Raw genomic sequence first — 19385 nt, 5'->3', positions numbered from 1 at the left:
CAGGCTTGATAGGAGGCTCCTCCCCTGACTGGCACAGGTGAGGTTGCTAAGAGCCTAAAAGGGAAGAACTGCCTTGTCATTGAGCCATTATTCCCCATCACACACAAGCTCTGGCCAGTAGGGCCATTTACTGAGCCTCAGTAGGCCCCTCCTTTCTCACCTTCACACCTGTCCTCCTCCATGGGGGGGGGGTCTCCTTCCCTGCACATGTGCACCTCTTAGAACAAGATAGGACCAGCCTCTTCTGAACTACTAGAACACTTTCTGAACTTGCTCTAGACAGCAAAGATGCGTTTCAATATCAAAGCTGTACCTGCCCAGCTCTGTGATCATGGATATGTCACTGACCCTTGTTGGGCCTAGTTCTCCTCACCTAGAGAATGAAGATATTCCTGTGGAAGAGATTTCGGAGCACCAAACCCAGTGCCTGGCCAATAGGAAGCACTTCCTGTTAGCTGCTGTCATCTGTCATCATCATCATCACCATTATAGATGACCATATGGCTGACTCTGCAGGGTCGTGGAGATGAACTGAGAATGTACATAAACCATCCAAAGCGATGCTCAGCATTAGTTGAGGACTAAATAACTGAGGGCACTTATCAAATATATTTATATCAAGTACCTCTTGGATACTTAGCTCATTATGCCTTATGTTATTTCTATTTGTGTTCATGTCTTGATCCCTTCCTCTAATTTCTAAGTTCCCTCAAGAGGAGAGTTCTTTCTCTCTCTCTTTCTCTGTCTTCCTGTCTCTCTTCCTCTCTGCCTAGGAAGCAGAAAAGACCCAGTGCTGGGGACTAGGGGGGCTCTTGAACATTTAGAGGAGTCAATGTTGCCCTCACTTTTTCTAAGCCCCTTGATCATAGTATTGTTTTCTAGTTTGAAAAGATTTCCCCCATTAACTGATCAATGGGACCTTTTCCCTAGGGCATGCCACAGCATACATGTTCCAACCACTGAGCCACTGATCACAGTATCTTAGCTTTGGAAAGTTTTCCAGAAAACAGTGGCCTGGTGTGTACATTCATTTGAGCAAACTGGGCTTGTGTACCACTCCCAGGCTTCTGCTGTCTGCACAGAAAAGGATATTGGACATGAGCTTAGTTCAGGACGCCACCAAGTCCCCCTTAGACTACCTCAATGTAGTCTTCTAGTCGTTTTCTTACTTTCACCCATGCTGTCCATGTAGCAGCAAGAGAGGTCTCTAGAAAGTAATGAAGTGAGATTACATCATTCCCCTCCTCAAGACCCTTCAGTGGCTCCCGTTTCATGTAGCATCAGGTCCAGCCATCTTCCTGTGGTCCGCAAGGCCCTGTGTAATCTGGCCCCCTGCATATCTCCAAACTTATCTTGTTGCACTCTTCCCCTTGCCCACTCTGCACCACCCACATTGGTCTTCTGGTGTGAGAACATGCCAAGCTCATTCCTGCTATGGTGCCTTTGTTCTCATTCTGTCTGCCCCCAGGAATTGGATCCCATCCATGCCCCAGCTTCTCCGGGCTTCCTCTTGCCTTTCAGGTTTCCACCTGATGATACCATCTCAGAATGGGATCATTCCCCTAGGCCTTCCCCGCACACCCTATCTCAAGTAGCTTCCCATTGGTTCATGTGCCATGCCCCCTTGTTAATCTCAAACTCTTTGGTTCTCAGCCCTCACTTCACCTTAAGAATTACCCAGAGAATGTTAAAAAAAAAATGACCAGGCTCCTTCTAGACCAAGGAAATCAGAATCTCTGGGGACAAGGCTTAGGTCATCTGTATTTTTAAATGTTCCCCTAGTAATTGTAATGTGTGGGCAAGGTTGGCAGGCTCTGTTCTAATATATGGGCTTGTTGATTCTCTTCCTGGTACTTATCACCAGATGTAATTCTTTTCACTCATTCATTTAATAAGTATTTATTGAGCTCCTACCATGTGCCTGGCTCTACTTGAAACACAGGGATTAAAATTGTGAACACAAAAAACCACAAATTCTAACCTTTTATGAAACTTCCATTCTAGTGGAAATGGCAAACAATAAATAAGATCAGCAACTATACATATTTATACAGCTTGATATATATATGTAGGAAATTCTGTGTGTGTGTGTGTATGTGTGTGCATAGTATTATGGATTGATTGTGTCTCCCCCCCATACCAAATTCATATTTTTCAACCCTACCCTCCAATGTGATGATATTTGAAGATGGGCCTTTGAGAGGTGGCTAGGGTTCGATGAGCTCATGAGGATAGGACCCTGGTCTGATGAGATTAGTGCCCTTATAGGAAGAGAGACCACAGAGCTTACTCTCTTGCCATTCCACCTCCCTGCCACACACACACACACACACACATACACACACACACACAAACTTACAGTTCCTGTGAGCACACAGCAAGATGACAACTACCTACAAGACAAGACAGGAGACCTTAGAATGAAATCTACCTTGCCAGAACTTTGAACTTGGACTTTCTGACCTCTAGAACTATGAGAAATAAATTTCTGCCTCCCAGTCTATGGTATTGTGTTATGGCAGCCTGAGCAGATTAAGATGTATGTTATGTTAGACTATGATAAATGCTAAGGATTAAAAAAAAAACCATAAAATGGAGATACAATTTGGGGGGGGGCAGGAGAGGGAGAAAAGGTTGTGATAGAGTGGACTGGAATGGTGAATCTGGAGTAAAGATTTGAAAGAAGTGAGAGATCCAGATCTGCAGGTATCTGAATATAGAGCATTTAAGGCACAGAAGAGGGAGTACAGGGGTGCCTGGGTGGCTCAGTGGGTTAAGCCTCTGCCTTTGGCTCAGGTTATAGTCTCAGGGCCCTGGGATTGAGCCCCGCATCGGGCTCTCTGCTCAGCAGGGAGCCTGCTTCCCCCTCTCCCTCTGCCTGCCTCTCTGTCTACTTTTGATCTCTCTCTGTCAAATACATAAATAAAATCTTAAAAAAGAAGAAGAAGAAGAAGAAGAGGAAGTGCGAAGGCCCTGGGGCTGGATTATACCTGGTGTCTTTGAGGAACAGTGAGGGGGGCAGCTTGGCTGGAGAGTTGTTGTGAACAAGGGGCATAGAATGGTAGGAGATACATTCAGAGAAGTAACTCTATTACTCTATTACTACTCCCTCTAGGGAGCAGATAATGTGGAGCCTTAAAGGTTATTGTAAGCGCTTTGGCTTTTACTCTGAGTGAGAAGGGTTATCACTGAGGATTTTCTAGCAGAGGGTAGAATAATCTGACTGAGATTTTAAGAGGTTCACTCTACCTGCCATGGAGAACTCAAAGGGGGAAATGGTGGCAGGAACAAAACCAGCTAGGACGTCACCGCAGCGATCTAAGTGAGAGGCGATGGTGGCTTGGAGAAGGATAGTAGAAACAGCAGAACACAAGAGAAATGGTCCAAATCTGGATGTACTTTGTGGGTTAGGATATACAGAATTTGCTGACAGAGTGTGTTTTGGGCGGAAGACACAGCACACAGTCAAGGAGGACTGAGCATCCAGAAGAATGGAGTGCCATTACACTGAGATGGGCAGGACAGTGGGAAGAATCGGTTTCAGGAGGAGATGTCAAGGGCTTAGTTTTGAACTTGGTAAGTATGAAATGCCCATTAGCCCTTCTTCAGCTGGGGATGTCAAGTAGAGAGGTAGATATACAATCCTGGAGTATATAGGAGAGGTCTGGCCTGGAGATAGAACTTTGGAAGCCATAAAATTAGATGAAATCTCCTAGATGGTAAGCTCAGGTAGAAAAGAGCAGAAGCCCAGGGACTGAGACCTAAAACACTCCAGAGATTAGAGGTTGAGTTACAGAGCAATAGCAAAGGGGACTGAGCAGAAATAGCCAGAGCAGATGGAAGAAAACCAATAGAAAGTGGTTTCCTTGGAGCCAAGAGAAGAAACTGATTTAAGGAAGAGTGAGTGGTCACTTCATGTCAGGCATAGCCAAGAAGCTCGAGTAAGGTGAGGATGGAGAGCTAACCACTGGATTTTGGAACATGTATGTCACTGGGTGATCTTGGTCAGAATAGTGATGAAAGTGAGTTCAAGAGGGAAAAGGAGAGAATTGGGAGACAATGGGTATAAACAATTGCCCCGACATTTTAGTACTAAAAGGAGGACAGATGAGGCAGAAGCAGTATCTGAGGGGAGATTCGCCTTGAGAGAAGGTTTTATTAATTTGGGGGATGGGAGAAATCATATTCTAATGAGAATGACCCATGTTCTTGATTTAGGAGGTGAGCGGTTGAGGGCAGGGACTTGGTGTGGGGCATTCCCCTCACCTCCCACAGTGCCCAGCACAGAGTAGGCATTTGCCAAGTATTGTTGAGTCAGTGCCTGATCAAATGATTGCAGACGGCTGTGGGAGTAAATAAATATCAGAGTTGAGTGGCAGGTGAATGGAGGAGCACCCTGCCTTCAGCTCCCCTCATTCCCGCCCCACTCCTGGTGCACCAAGCTCACCACAGGGCCAGACTCCCTCTGCCAAGAGGGCATGCAATGTCCCTGTAGTCATGTGTTCTAGGGAGAGGACAGGCTTTGGAGCTGTGAGAACAATGTGTGGCCGGACAAGACCACAGAGCTCAGGAGGGTTAGGGCACATTGTGTCATGGCTGTTCCCCGGGCGTGGTCTGTCAGGAGCATTTATAGTCTCTTGAAGCTCAGCCCAAGGAGCAGCAAAACCAGAGTCTGGGCAGGAGAAGCCCCTGCCTCTGCAGTGCCCAGTGGCCTTGGCACCTTGCTCATCTCAGTCTCTGTGTGGCGTAACCCACATAGTGTCAGGTGACATTTCAGCCCAGTGCAGCTTCCCCCTGGGGCCAGTGACTCTGCTGTTGTCAGGAAGAGACGGCATGGCCCAGTCCTGCATGAACACACAGGAGGCACTTGGCAGCTTTTGGATGAAGGAAGCCCTGGGGACTCTGGGAATTGACACAAAGGGTGAAGAGAAAATGCTTCCTTTCCATACCTCCCTTGCCACCATGCTTTATGCTCAGCTCGGTGAGGGTGACCGGTGGCAGGTGCATGTCCTGGACTTGAAGGAAGACACAGAGAAACCCCTGTAGTGAATTGGCAGCAACCCCAAGCAGACCTTTTCCATCTCCTCACCTGGCGCTCAGAGATGACACCACTGAGTTCAGTCTTACAAGTCCAAAAAGTTGACTTCAAACAGCATTGACCTCATACCTGATCTGGGCCACATCCTGTGTGTTTTCTCAAAGTTGCAACTATACTAAATATTACAATTCCTCCTCCTCTTCCTCATCCTCCTCCTGATTGCAGCTAACACAGACCGAGCGCCAACTCTGGGCCAGGTACTGAGCTAAGCACTTTGTATACCATGTCAGTCATAGTTCTCACCGCAGCCGGGTGAGGTGAATACTACTCCCGTTGCTAGTGAATAGGAGAGATTCAAGCCACGCAGGGGAAGAGTTGAGACTCAAGTCTGATTCTGTGTGACTGCAGAATCACATTCTTCATGGGTCTCTATGACAGCACCTCTCTGAGAAACATAGATAATCTCATGCTGTGGCTTCAAAGCCTCCAGAGTCTTCCCATCACGTGGAGAATTTAATCCAGCTTTTTTCCTAGGCCACCAGGGCCTGGAAGTATCCAGCCTTTGCCTGCCTCTTTGGTCGTGTTTCATTCTCTTCTCCCCTTGCCCCTGTGAGACCTATGGAGAAGCCTCTTGATCTGTAGCAGTGCTCTGTTCTCAGTACATCTGGTAGACTGGCTTGGGTGTTTACTCTTGCTTCCAGGGGTATTTCCCTTGGAAAACACCACCCACTGTCCAAACAACCATCCCAGAAGCCCTGTATCAAAAGGTGGGAGCTGCCTCATGATTGTCAGCACACCCGTTGTTCGAGCTTAGGGATGCCTGTGTCATTTGTACTGTAAGATCGTAGAAGCTTGATTGCGCCCCAGACCTTGTCTGGTATCAAGAAGCATGTAATGCTCAGAGGTGAACTAAAGCCCAAATTCTCATTCTGTGACTGCTGGTATTTGAGGAGACAGTGCCGTATGGCTCGGGGAGGACGGGAACAGCAATAGACCAGGACACATATGAATCACTGCTCTGTGGAGCTCTCTCACTCGCTAGCTGGGAGACCTTAGATAAATCTTTCTAATTCTCTACGCCTTGATTTCCTTATCAGTCAATGAAAGTAATAGTCTCTGCCCCTAAGGGATTGCTTTGAGTATCTTGAGATGATTTATTGGATAGTGTTCTGGAAGGTACAGAAATTTGCATAATGCCTAGTAAGTGCTTAATATATTCCGGATACTGCTCCAAGCTCCTCACGTGTATTCTCTCTGCATCAATCCTCAGACAAGACCCAAGCATGTTACTGTTAATAGTATCTCCACTTTACAGATGAGAAAATTGAGGCCCAGAGAGGTTAAGGGATTTGTTCATTGTTGCCCGGTGGCAAAGTGGCAGAGCCAGATTGTGAATGCGAGCAGTCTGGCTTCAGAGCCCGTGGCCTGAGCCCCTGACTTACGTATGTAAGGTAATGGGTTTTAATGGGGCTGTGTCCTAGTCTGTTCCCGCTCCTATAACAGAACACCAGAGACTGGGAGTGCTTAGAAACAACAGAAATGTATGTTTTGCCACTGTGGAGGTTGGGAAGGTCCAAGACCAAGGTGCTGATAGACTCAGTGTCGGATTAGAACTTCTCCCTGGTTTGTAGATGGTCATCTTCTTACTATAGCATCACATGGCAAGAGGGGGCAAAGAAATTCTGTGGAATCTCTTCTCTAAGCGGATGACCCCAGTCTCATGAACTGATCACCTCCCAAAGGTGTCACATCTAAATGCCATCACGCTGGAGAATAGTTTTCAAAATAGGAATTTGGTGTGGATACAGATGTTCCGTCTCTAGCAGGAAGGGAGGGTAGTATTTTTTTCAAGTAAAAAAGTATTGCTACTATTTTGTGCAAGTCTTATACCATTTTGCCTCCACTGGGCTATAAGCTACTTGGGTTCCTTTGCATGTTACTGTTTAGTTTTGGGATAGCAGACTCTCACCTACCTCAATTGTGATACCTTCCTCCTCCTTGAAGCCACCAGAGTTTCCCACATAGATAATGGTCCACAAAACGTAATCTTCCCATGTCCAGAAAAGAGTGTGAATGCCTGGTGGTCTGGTCCCTTTGTGTCTTCACAAATATTGAACACCTCCAACGTGTTCAGCCCTGTTCTAGTCAACTGGTGATCCCACAGTGCACGTGCGTGCGCGCACGCACACACACACACACACACACACGCACGCACACACACACCCCAGCCTCCACAACATTGCTTCTGTTGTATTTTTGCCCTACCACACAGTCTTAATCTCACCATGCGATAATAGCAGACAAACTTCGGTTAAAGGAAACGATCACTTAATTGGCCTGGAGTTGTCAAATTGTCAAGGTTATGGAAGACAAAGCCCGAGGAGCTGTTGTAGATTAGAGGAAGCTAAGGAGACGTGGAAACAAATATAGTCTGCGCTCCTGAATTGGATCGTGGCATAGCAGAAGGACACTAGTGAGGAAATGGGGGACATTTGAAAAAGTTTCGTGCATTCTTTAATAATGTTATATCACTATTAATTTCCTGGCTTTGATACTTTTACCATTATTTTTTTTGAAAGATTTTATTTATTTACTTTGAGAGAGAGAGAGAGAGCGCGCACACAGGAGGGGCAGAGGGAGAGAATCCCCAAGCAAACTCTGTGCTGAGCATGGAGCCCAACATGGAGCTTGATCTCACAACCCTCAGATCATGGTCTGGGCTGAAAGCAAGAATCAGACACTCCACCGACTGAGCCAGCCAGACACCCTAAAAGTTTTCTCACTATTATGTAAGCTGTTAATATGAGGGGAAGTCGGGTAAAGGGGATAGAGAGACTCTGGGTTGGGTTTACAATTTTCCTTTAAGGTCTAAAAGTGTTTCAGGCCATTTGAAAGCAAGTTGGCAGGCACAGAAATGATAAATGCCAGAAGGATAGATGTAGGACATTGACAGTCTGTGCTACACTTCCTGCATCTCAGGGTCCTCCTCTGTCATTTAGGCCTAATAGTTATGTATTACTCCTGATTCTCCTTATTAAAGAATTCTCAGGGGAGCCTGCTTTTGAAGTATTAGAGAAATGTAAGCCCTAAACATTCCGTTTTGTGATAGAAGCTACAAAGAAATGAAAAGATCATCACTTCATCCTCCAGAAAGAAAAATTATTTAACAAAATTATTTAAAAATGAAAAGTTAAAAATATCCCTCCCTTCCTTGGGTTTACCTTTAGGGAAGGAGAGGGGGAGAGAGGGAGAGAGAGTGAGAAAGAGGGACGGGAGATAATAAATAAGGCAATCAGTTAATTTTATCATGTATTAGAAGGCAGGGAGTTCTATGAAGAGAAAGAAACAGGAAAAGGCAGGGAGGAGGAGAGGGGCAGCTTTAAAAGGGTCATTTGAAGAAAAGACTTTAAAGAAGCAAGAGCTCCAAGGAGTGCATCAGTCAGAGGGAGTGGCCAGTGCAAAGGCCCTAAGGCCTGACCGGTTTTAAGGAACAGTAGGAAACCCCGTGGAGCTAGAGCAGAGTGCGCAAGGTCAGTGTGCTTCCTTCTGGGGTCTGTAAAGATAACAGAAAGAAAGTGGCCACAGGGCAAAAGTCAGGGGAGTTAAAAAAATAGACATCAAATAGAGGTTTCCAGCAGAGTCACAGAGAATAGAAACCTGAAGGGAAGGGAAGAGCAATTGCCTGTCCAATTTCTGGTGAGGAACCAAATTATTAGTAATCCCCATAATAAGGCTCTGAGTCTCCCGTGCTTCACTCCTCTCCAATCACGGAACTCTAATTAATGCTGAGTGTGGCAGTCATACCACAGCCTGAGACATCTTTACGATGTCATCTTAATGAGAGGGATAATTGGTAGCGGAGAGGGGTGGGCTGATTTTTCTTGGAGTAACAAGTGGGACTGAGGAAAAATCCAGAACCTCGTTCTGGTTTGGTGTATGTTTATTATTGAATGTCCCCGAGTCATTCCGTTCACGTCATTTGGATGTTTGGATATGCACTGAGCAGAACACAGGCAGGGATGGTGCGTGGGAAACAGGCCCCTGGTCTGATGTGTGCCTGCAGAAGACAGGCCAATACCAGAGGGGTTTCCTGGAAACTCCTCAGCTTGTAGCCCTGGCCAGGCTGCTTCCAACTGTGCAGAAGCAGAAATGCACACAGGGAAGGGCAGCCTGAATGCCAGGGGAGGCTGGTAGACAGTACTCATGTTTGGGCAACATTTCAAGCCAGCAGGAGGTCTGCACATGTGTGTTGGCCTGTCCTTTCAGTGTTACAATTTTAGTATATGTGCTGCCTAAGCGAGCACCTTTCAGTGTTACAAAAACTGGAAGAGAAGACGTAGCGGATAGGATCCTACAAAGTGCAAGACATTGCATACATGTAAGGTGTTACTAGTATTGTTGTGTACCACGGGTGGGGGGGTGCTGGGTATAAAGAAATGAGACCTATGGCGATAGTGTTTGTTCACTGGTTCCCTTCTAGTCTAGTGTTAGAAGGACAGTCACCTTCCTTTTAGAATCAATACTTACCATTTGGAGCACTTAGGACATGCCAGGCACTCTGATATGTTCCTTGGGCATATTCTTTCTTTCAGTCCTCACCACAAGCCCATGAAGTAAGTACTGCTGTTTCATTTAAAAGTTGGCTAAAGGAGGCTCAGAGATGTTAACTTCCACAACTTACGCAAGGCTGCACAGTAAGTGGGGAGAGCCACTTCTGTGCAGGAGACCCACACTGGGATTCTGGATCCTTCTCTCTGCCTTCAAGTGCCTTTTAAATTCAAGGTACACATGCTCCAATGTGGCAGGTTTGGGTTTCCAAGAGGGAGAGCATCAACTTCATTCTTTAGGTTCTACACACAAGGGTGGCTGTAGAAGGAGAACCTCACACAAGTGGATCACTCCAGCTTGCAGTGGTGCTGGGCAGGAGTGGGCCTTGGTTGTTTGAAGAGGCCCTGTGGCAGTATCTACCTTCCCAGCTTGAAAGGCTGGGCCAGGGACAAGAGTGACAGACCAACACTGAATTCTAAAAATACCCAGGGTAGCTGTCACGAGCTTCACCTTGTCCTTGTGCCAGGACAAGGAAACTAGAGATCCAGAGCTATGCTGAGACTCGCCAAAGGTCACACAGCTCATTAGAGCCTGGCGGCTGCTGCGGAACTCTGACCTTTAGGCTCCCAGTTCAGAGCTTCCCCCACCCTCTAGCCCACCCCCACTGGGCCCCCAGATTCCTTGGGCAGCTCTCAGAGAATGGAGCCGCTGTCTGGATAGTGGCTCTTTATGTGGCCCTGGAACCTGCAGCTCCAGCCTCACTGTGCACCTGTTAGAAGTGCCAATTCTCAGGTCTTACCCTGGATGTCCTGGGGCCAGGGCCCAGTAAGGTGCACCTTATCATGCCCTCTTGGTGATCCCAGTGCACTTGCAAGTTTGAAAACCACTGGTCTAGACAGAAAGGCAAACCAAGTGCTACAGACATCGATATGCATTCAGAGCATCAGCTGGTAAATCACTGAGGGTCGTCTTCATAGAAAGCGAATAAGATAAGGCCCACAGCTCCCAAGCCACACCTGCAAAGCAGTGTCGCCTTGCAACACATATGACAGTGTCAGATAGACACAGACCAGGAGGGTGAGTGTAACCAGCTCTAGTTCATCTGCACGTGCTTCCGAGTTTTGCCAACTCAGCAGTTCTGGAGTCCTGCTAGCTTCTCCGCTCGCTGCTATGGAGGGTGTGTCCCTGCCCTTTGGGGACCCACCATACAGGTTCATAGAACCTCTGAGCTCGGAGGAAGCTCAGAGATGACCAACCGTTTCCCCCACCTCTGCCACCTCCCTGGCGATACACCTGACTGGCACTCTTTTGGCTTCTGCATTACAGGGCCACAATAATAGTGAGTTCCGTTTCCTGGAAGAGAGGGCAGAGGTGAGTAGGAGGAGGACACGCATACAAGTAACTACAATAATAAAATGGAATATAAGCACTAGAGCCCATGCCATGAGAACCCTGAGCTGGAAGGAATGAATTTCAGCACTGGGAAGTCAGGGAAGGCTTTATGGAGGAGGTGCTATTTGAGCTGGACAAGATCCCAGCAAGCAGTGTCAGCGGAGAGGAAAGAGGCCTGTGGCCACAATGCCATGAACAGAGGCACAAAAATGCCAGACACGTTCTACGAAATATATTTAGACAGGCCTAGTGAAGGGGACATACTTCTTGCCAACTGCTTGACCCTGACCTTGGGCAAGTTACATCTCTCCGCCTCTATTTCTTCTCCCTACTTGGAAAATAAAAGTAATCTGTGTTGTCGAGTTATGGGAAGGAATAAATAAGATGATGATATGAAGTAGCTAGCACAATGGCTGGTTCGTAGCAAGAACACCAAAGCATCAGGGACTACCTTGCTGAATATACAGAATATATACAGAATAGCAAATGAGATGGTTTGCCTGGAGAACTGGGTGTAAGCCTGGGATTGGTGGAGCTAATCTTCGGGATCAGGTTGTGGCAAGGGCTTTGAATGCCAAGTGAAGGATTTGGGGCTTTTATTCTGAAGGCAGGGGATCTGTGTGTTTGGAGGATTAAATTAGAGCAGGGTGATGGGGAGAGGGGAGTCAGAGGGCTGTCGATGCTGGAAGAACCAGGTTCAGAGCGGAGATATTTGAATTAGTAAATGTCTGAATTCCTCTACTACATATAAACCTGAGTTAGGGTTGATGGAGCCTGAAATGTGCAAATGTGTGTGTGAGTATATATGTATTTGTTTTAAACTGCACCAGTGTATGGGGAGCTGGGTGGTGTGGTCAGTTAAGCATCCCACTCTTGGTTTTGGCTTGGGTTGTGATCTCAGGGTTGTGGGATTGAGCCCTGAGTCAGGCTCTAAGCTCAGCTCTCTCCCTTACCCTCTATCCCTTCTGCTTGTGCATGTTCTTGTGCGCTTTCTCTCTCTCAGAAAAATAAATAACTCTTTCAAAAAATGTGCAAAATGTGTATCTGTACATATATTGAATATATGTATAAAGTAACTAGAAAGTGAAAAGTGATGGCTGGAGTGAATATTAGCCAATTTAAAAAATAATTTTAATGTGAAAGACAATCTCTTTGTTAGCTTGAGTTAAGCTATGTGAAACATCATATTCGACGAAAACATTTCCCAAAGCTGGCCTTTTCATGAGAAAACTTGAGATCTGTGCAATTCACACATACTTGATAAATTTAAGCACATTCTGTCTTACTGGCAGGGACAGAAATCTGCAATAAGACACAGAGTCCTCTGATGACAGATGATTAGAAGCCTCAATGGCAGTTCCCACAGTGTCCAAATTTAAGGACTTTTCTAACAGCTGTCCAGGGATACAAGTACCTTCCACTTGGGCCTTGGTGATAACAGGAGTCTTCTTTAGCTCCCAATCAAGATGAACACACTTCAGAACGTTGTTGAGTCCCAGGCCAGAGGGAATGATCTCATTTGGCACATTACTGAGTGCCTGCAAAGAGGAAAGTCACTAACCGCTCACAAATATTTTGCCATTGACTAACTGCAAAGATGCATCTGTTAAAGCAATCCATTGGAGCAGGCTCGTTCCCTCAAATATTAAAGAATATCGATACCAGCTAAAAGGAGTCAATTTGTCAGGCATTTACAAAGCAGCTTTGAAGCCAAATGATCCCCTTCCTGGCTTCACCTTTCTTCCAGAATAGATGCACCAACACATCCAAGTGTGGAATCAGCCTCCTCTGTTGGAGCCTTCTCAGATAAAGCTTTCTTGGGCTGCGGGGAACAGATGTTTGGGCGGGAGCTGGTGCAGGAGCGCCAGGTGCCACGCCTGTTCTGTGCTGGGGAAACAGTTTTGCACTAAGCCCGGCAAGATATCATGAACTGTTGCTCAGTTGCCTAGCAGACCTGCCGGGCTTTCCCCTTGGTCTGCTACCCGATGCTAACAGAAACAGATCCACGGAAGCAGTTAAACTGACCAGTTGGACTGACCCAGATTCTTTGAGGAAATGCAAAAGCCTGCAGGCTCGTGGGATTAGCTTCGCTTTTGCTCCACATCTGCACATTACCTTCTTGTCCATGGCAGCCCCAGCTTGCTACAGCTGCTCACCTTGGCAGCCGGCTTTCTGAGCCAAGAGAATTTGAGAACAGTCTGGTTAGGAGAAAGCAGTCAGCCTGCCCAAGAGAAACTTAGTGGCCAGACCAACGGAGAGATGCGGCCTTCACCTTCATTGATCTGCTGTAATCCTGGTGTCCTTTCTTCACCATCCGCCCAGGCTCCTCTCCTCTGCAGTCTCAGGGGCTGTAGCCCACTTGTCAGATGAAGCTGTGTGGAGAATACGGCACAGTGTGTATACCATTCAAGGTTTAGTTTTTTTCCTAAAGAGAAAGGGGCTGTGCTGAGCAGCTGTAGGAGACATAGGAGGATGGAAAAAGGAATGTTTTGTTTCCATTCAAGAGGTGGTGTTGGAAAACAGTGGGGAAAGGCGCAGGCAAACTGTATGGGCGATTAGTGATGTCAGAACCAGATTAAAGGAGACGCCGGGGCTCACTGCACAGCAAGGGTTCCTACCCCTATGACACACGAGGCTTACAGAGAAAGCCTAGAGCATGTGGGTCCTCAGCCCTCAGAGTGTATATACACAGCCCTCACCCTCAGAGGGTCTGGCGTAATTGGTGTTAGGACCCCAGCACTGGTACTTTTGAAAAGCTCTCCAGATGGGAAACAACATCGCCATAAAGGACATCATTGAGCCAATCGGCCGCATTGGAATATGGGCTGTTTATTGGATAGTATTGTATCAGTGTTAAAATTTCTCAACTTGATAACTGTACTACGATTAGGTAAGAGACAGTCTTTGTTCTTAGGAAATGCACACTTAAGTTTTTAGAGGTGAAGGGCATGGTGCCTGCAACTTACTCAAATGAATTAGGAATAAAAAAAAGAAAACTCACAAGGAAATGTAAGGAGGGAGGCATAATACTAATATGGCAAATGCTAACATTTGGTGAATCTGGGTGAGGGCTCACCCTGCTAACAAGAGTTCTTTGTACTATTCTTGGAACTCTTCTGTTAGTTTCAGAGTATTTCTGAATAAAAAATTGTAAAACAACAACAACAACAACAAAACATAACCCAAAAAGCCCAGCTCCCCAGATGAAATAATGTACAACCAGATTTGGAAACCCCTGGATTCAGAAAAACAGAGGTAACGGGGACCTATGACAGGTGACAATAAAGGCTTTTCTGAGCCACTGTCCCTGGTTCACTGGCCACCGTTGGTGTGACAAAGCTTGAGGACTGAATTAACCAGGCATAAATCTGTCAGTCCATTGGCAACTGTTTTGGAACCCCGTACCTGGAGCTCCATGCTGCGGAGAAATTTTCCAGGTGAGCATGCAAAGGACCATGGATTGGCAACCCATCATCCATCTGGACCTCTTGATCATGGCAATTCCCTGTCAGCCCCGTGTTCTGGTCCTTGTGAGAGTCACTCTGATCTGTAGAACACAAGAAGCAAAAACAAAGGCTTGTGGCAAAGGGAATGGGGAAGTTTGAGGCCGTCTCTTCAAAAGCCAGCCCCTGATACAGGTCAGGGGAGAAGTTCAGCCCCTCCCGGCTGGTGGCATCTGGCTCCCGAGCTAAGGCTTTCACAGAGGACAATGTAATTCTGACGTGGTGTCAAGGTACAGGCTGCTGGTTGTGACAGGCTTTGAGTTTGTTGCTTCTGCTGTGAGAGGAGCCCAAATGTCTCTCCCCTGATGGGAGCAGATGGAGGACAGCCCCTGCCTCCATCAGAATTTTCTAGACCTTACCTCCCTCCCTTCCCGGTGTTAGCTCCTTTCCCCTCTGCCTGCATGCTATGGTAGTGTTTTTTCCAGACGTTGAATTAAAGGCTAGCTTGTTGTTTGTAACCCTTATTTGTGTCCAAATCAAGGCCAGCTGACATAGATGCCCAGCAAGAGGGAATAGGGCTTTCCCAAGCACCCAGCCCCACAGGAAACTCTGGAAGACAAATGAGAATTCTAGGCACTGAAATTGGTCAGACCTGGGCTGGATCATAGTTGTGCCTCTGAATGGCTGTGTGAGCATAGGCAAGCTACTTAACATCTCTGAGTTTTAGGTTCCTCAGCTCTAAGATGGGGCCAATATTCGTATGAAATTCGGAGGGGTGTGAGCATTAAAGGAGACAGAGAGCTTCGCAGATGTGCAATAGGTAGAAGATAGCCATTCATTCATTGAATATAATGAATATTGAGTTTCTTCTATGTATAGTCGAAGAGCAGTTCAAATCCAGTCTGGCCCTACGTGCTGTTTGTTCCAAACCTTGGACAAGTAACTTCGTTTGACCTCTCTGGGTCTCTTGACTTCCCTTGTTCCTCAGTGAAGCTGGTTTAAATTAGTTACTTGAAGGATTGCTGTAAGGAAGAAATAAAGACAAGGCATAACACACATTGAGCACATAGAAAGTGCTTGGCCAAAGTGAATTATTGTAATTGCTGTGGTTACTATCACTATCAGCTCTTCTTGGAATGCCTTCCTTTTTTTTTTTTTTTAAGATTTTATTTATTTATTTGAGAGAGAGAGAGAGAGGGTGAAAGAGAGCACGAGCGGGGAGAAGTTCAGAGGGAGAAGCAGACTCCCCATGGAGCTGGGAGCCCAATGTGGGACTCAATCCCGGGACTCTGAGATTATGACCAAGCCGAAGGCAGCCGCTTAACCAACTGAGCCACCCAGGCACCCCTCGGAGCGCCTTCTTATTATGAGTTACTTCACTTACCAGCCACTCTTAACATGGTCCTTTGCAGACCTTCCCCAATCTGCATTATCATGGCCGCAAGGGCAGAGGCTATATCCTTTCTACTGTTCTGGTGTCTCCATGGCACCTGGTGGAGAGGAGGTGTTTCATGCATGAAACAGAGCACATTCTGCAAGCAAGCACAGCCATCGGCTGGCTTTACTGCCTGGGTTTGAGTTTCAGCAGATCCGTTTTTCTTGCTCATCGAGTAACTTCGTAGCAACTCCTGGAATGTGTTGAGCCTCCATTCTCTCATCTGTAATATGTGTGGGATAGTAATTCCTACCTCTGGGGTTCGCTGTGGGGATTAAATCCCCCATCTAGTAGGAACCTAATAAGGACTAGGGGTTATTACTCTCATTATTGTCCGAGAAATTTCCTGTGGCCAAGGATCACAGGAATTATTCTAAGAAATCTCTCACACACACGCGTCCACTCATTACACACATATACATATATACATATACACTGTGTATATGTCACACATATACACTGTGACCACCACCGAGAGAAGACAGGTTATAAGGGAGACACACATAAACATTCATTGCTTATGAGAAGCTCTGTGAACCCCAGGCCACGACCAGTGTTTGTAGTACATTCTGTAACTGTGGTGCTGTGTGCCCCTGAGTTCTTTTTTATAACGAGGTATAATTCATATAACATATACTTACCCATTTTGAAGTGAACAACTCAGTGACATTTAGTATCTTCATGATGTTCTGCTACCATAAGATCAAGCTGCTCTTCATTCATTGCTCTTCATTCCAGTTGCTCCCTCTTTCTCTGCCCCTCTGCTCCATAGAGCAATGGAGCAAGTGTCTCTGACTGGGATATATATTTAGGGAGAGTGGATGTGTTGGCCCACTGGGAAGATGCCAGACCCAAAGGGTGGCACTGGTGGGGTGTGGGTCGGGGCTGGCGAAGCCACTTTTTGCCACAGCTGAAACCAAGCAAAAGCCCAGTGGCAACTGTGCATTGTTGCTTTGCCTTCTGATGGCCCCAGGGGTACCAGACAACATGAAAGGGATTATGACCAATTATGGCCTCTAAGGACCGCACTCCCTTTTGTTACCACCTTTTCCATCTTTGGGCTCTTTGCCCTCATGAATAAATTTGCTCTGTATCAAAGCATCTATTACAGAATAACCTTGGCAGGCTCCACTCCCTCACAAAGATCTACTTTGTACTTGTACTTAGAAGCAAGAGCCACATCATCAGTAGTTTCAAAGAGGAGAATAGTTTATAGGTATTGAATTCTTCCTGCACACCAAGCACTGTTTTATCTCATCAAAGAGTTCTTACAGTGTCTCTGGGAGGTAGACATTGTTGTTACGTACTTTTTGTAGGTGAATAAACTGAGGCCCAGGGCAGTCAGTGACTTGGCCAAGACCACATAGTGTGTCAGTAACAAAAGGCACATTCTACCTCACTAAGTAATATTGTGTCCCCATCAGTGTCAGTGTGGATGTTAATTAGCTGGTTTAATGGAAAATTGTAATGTATGGCATTATCCATATATAATGTATACATATATATATATATATATATACACACATACATACATACATACTTTTGCTTCCTTCATTCTTTATCTGGATTTTAGTCATGGCTCATGAAGTGCTTAGCTTTATGATTTTGGACAAGTCATCTAACCCCTCTGAAACTATACTGTGGGCAGCTTTCTTGTCTTACCTCCCTCCGGTTCATGGGTATAAGGCAATCATACAGAGATATTTCTGCAAAATGTAAACTTCCATGCCAATGTCAAGAATTGATATCATGCAGAATGGCTTCATGGGCACGATAACCATGGGAAGTGGCAAGTTCCTCTGGCTAACTCAGATCTTGGACAAGCCATTCTCATTTCTGTTCTTCATGGCTGTGGGAGCATTCAAGTACCAGCCACCTTACCTGAACTCCGTCTCTGTGTCTTTCAAGTACAGTTGGAGTAGCACTGGGGGAATCCTCTGCCTTTGCTCCATCAAGGGATTAAAGATTCCCAAGGACTGCTTTCTCCCAAGGAGAAGTCTGTAGCCTCTTCCATATTTTCACAGCGTTCCTATCACAGAGGCTGCGGTGCAGATTAGCTTGAGACAATAGGTCTGAAAATGCCTGGCACAGTGCCAGGCTGTGCCTGCCTCTTAAGTAGATGCTCCAAAGATGGTGATGACTTTTTGGGATTTTGGGGTTGTTATTCTGCAGGTGGGGTGGGGACAGAATGAAAAAGGGGAGTGCAGTCACAGCAGGAGGCAGGTGTTTAGGCAGCTGGGACTCCTCCGCCACGGGGCTTGCCAATTTCCCACTTCCTTAACATGAAGGCATGATTTTGAAACATGGCTGCCTCATATTCATCCAAGAGTCTGACTTCCCAAGAAAGTTACTTGCATGTCCCAGAAATGTTGGGAGGGGCAAGGAGAGAAAGCCTAGTTCAAGGCCTTCTGATTCCATCCCCCTTAACCTCTTAGCAGTCTGGCATTCCAAAAGCTGAGTGGCAAAGCAGGCAAACACCTCTGAGCAAGAAATGACCTTTTTTATCTCGCAATGGAGACATGAAGGACAGGGGGACCAGAAAAGCCAGGGAAGCGGTGGAAGGGAACAGTCTTTGAGGTCCCATACGAAGTTTTCAAAACTTGACGTAGTCATAGTTTATAAACATTGTGCATGCTCAGTGCCATCGGTGAAATAGTGGACAGCCATACAAAGGAGAGTGAGAAGCATGCTCCTCTATCTTCTCTCCCTGCAGAGAGTAGGCAGGAGTAGGCCTGGGTCTGAAAACTCCCACAGCCTTCCTGTGCACATGCAAATATGAGCAGGCGCGGAACACATCAGTTGGGGATTGTGCTGTCTGTCCTTCAATGGTATCGTGAGATACATGTTTCTCTGCAGTTTGGTCTTTGCTCTTAAGTGCACATCACAAAGCTCACAGCACATCAGTAGTAATAGATCTGGTTCATTTCTTCCAGGTGGCTGCGTGATAGTCCCTAACATGAATATACCAGGATTTACTCAGCCGTTCACCTATGGATAAGTCCTCAGATGGCATAGAACTTTGTGGTCATTACCCTGAAAAAGGGCAGCATCCTCATTAATCGGTGCATATTTACCAGTGTGGAGGGGGAAGATTGCTAGGTCACAGGATTTTAATTTACCTATAGGAAGATTGCTGGGCTCATATTCATAAATAGCATTCTGATTCTCTTGTTTTATTATCGAAAAGTGAATTGTTCATCTGTTAAGCAGATTTCCTTTGCTTTCTCAATAGTTAAAGTCTTGCCACATAGTAAAGGGTATGAATTCGAAGAGATTTGTAAAGAGTAGTCATCTGATCCCAGGCCAGGGGTGGTTTTGTTTTAGAAAGCTCCTGCAAGGCCCATGCCATTTTCAAGGCATATAAGGTCTGTATCAAAATACTTTGGCATGTATCTGATACTTGATGCTGTTTGAAGCAGTTTATTTAATCCCAGCCTTCTAGCAGCCTTTGTATGGCAGGAACCACTATCCTCATCTGTCAACAGAGAGAATTAGGTCTGGAGAAGTAAATGACTTGTTTAAAGTCACA

General features: G+C 46.2%; 1 protein-coding gene across 1 annotated transcript in view; it reads left to right on the top strand.

Annotated features, from left to right (window-relative positions):
- PAK3 (p21 (RAC1) activated kinase 3) overlaps window positions 1–19385 on the top strand; it is a 247269-nt gene that overhangs the window by 45459 nt on the left and 182425 nt on the right. The gene's annotated exons all lie outside the window — the stretch shown is intronic.

This window comes from Mustela putorius, unplaced genomic scaffold (genome assembly GCF_011764305.1).
Source record: "Mustela putorius furo isolate JIRA1106 unplaced genomic scaffold, ASM1176430v1.1 tig00003901_pilon_pilon_pilon, whole genome shotgun sequence".
Lineage (NCBI taxonomy): Eukaryota > Metazoa > Chordata > Mammalia > Carnivora > Mustelidae > Mustela > Mustela putorius.
This window is presented reverse-complemented; position numbering and strand designations above follow the sequence as displayed.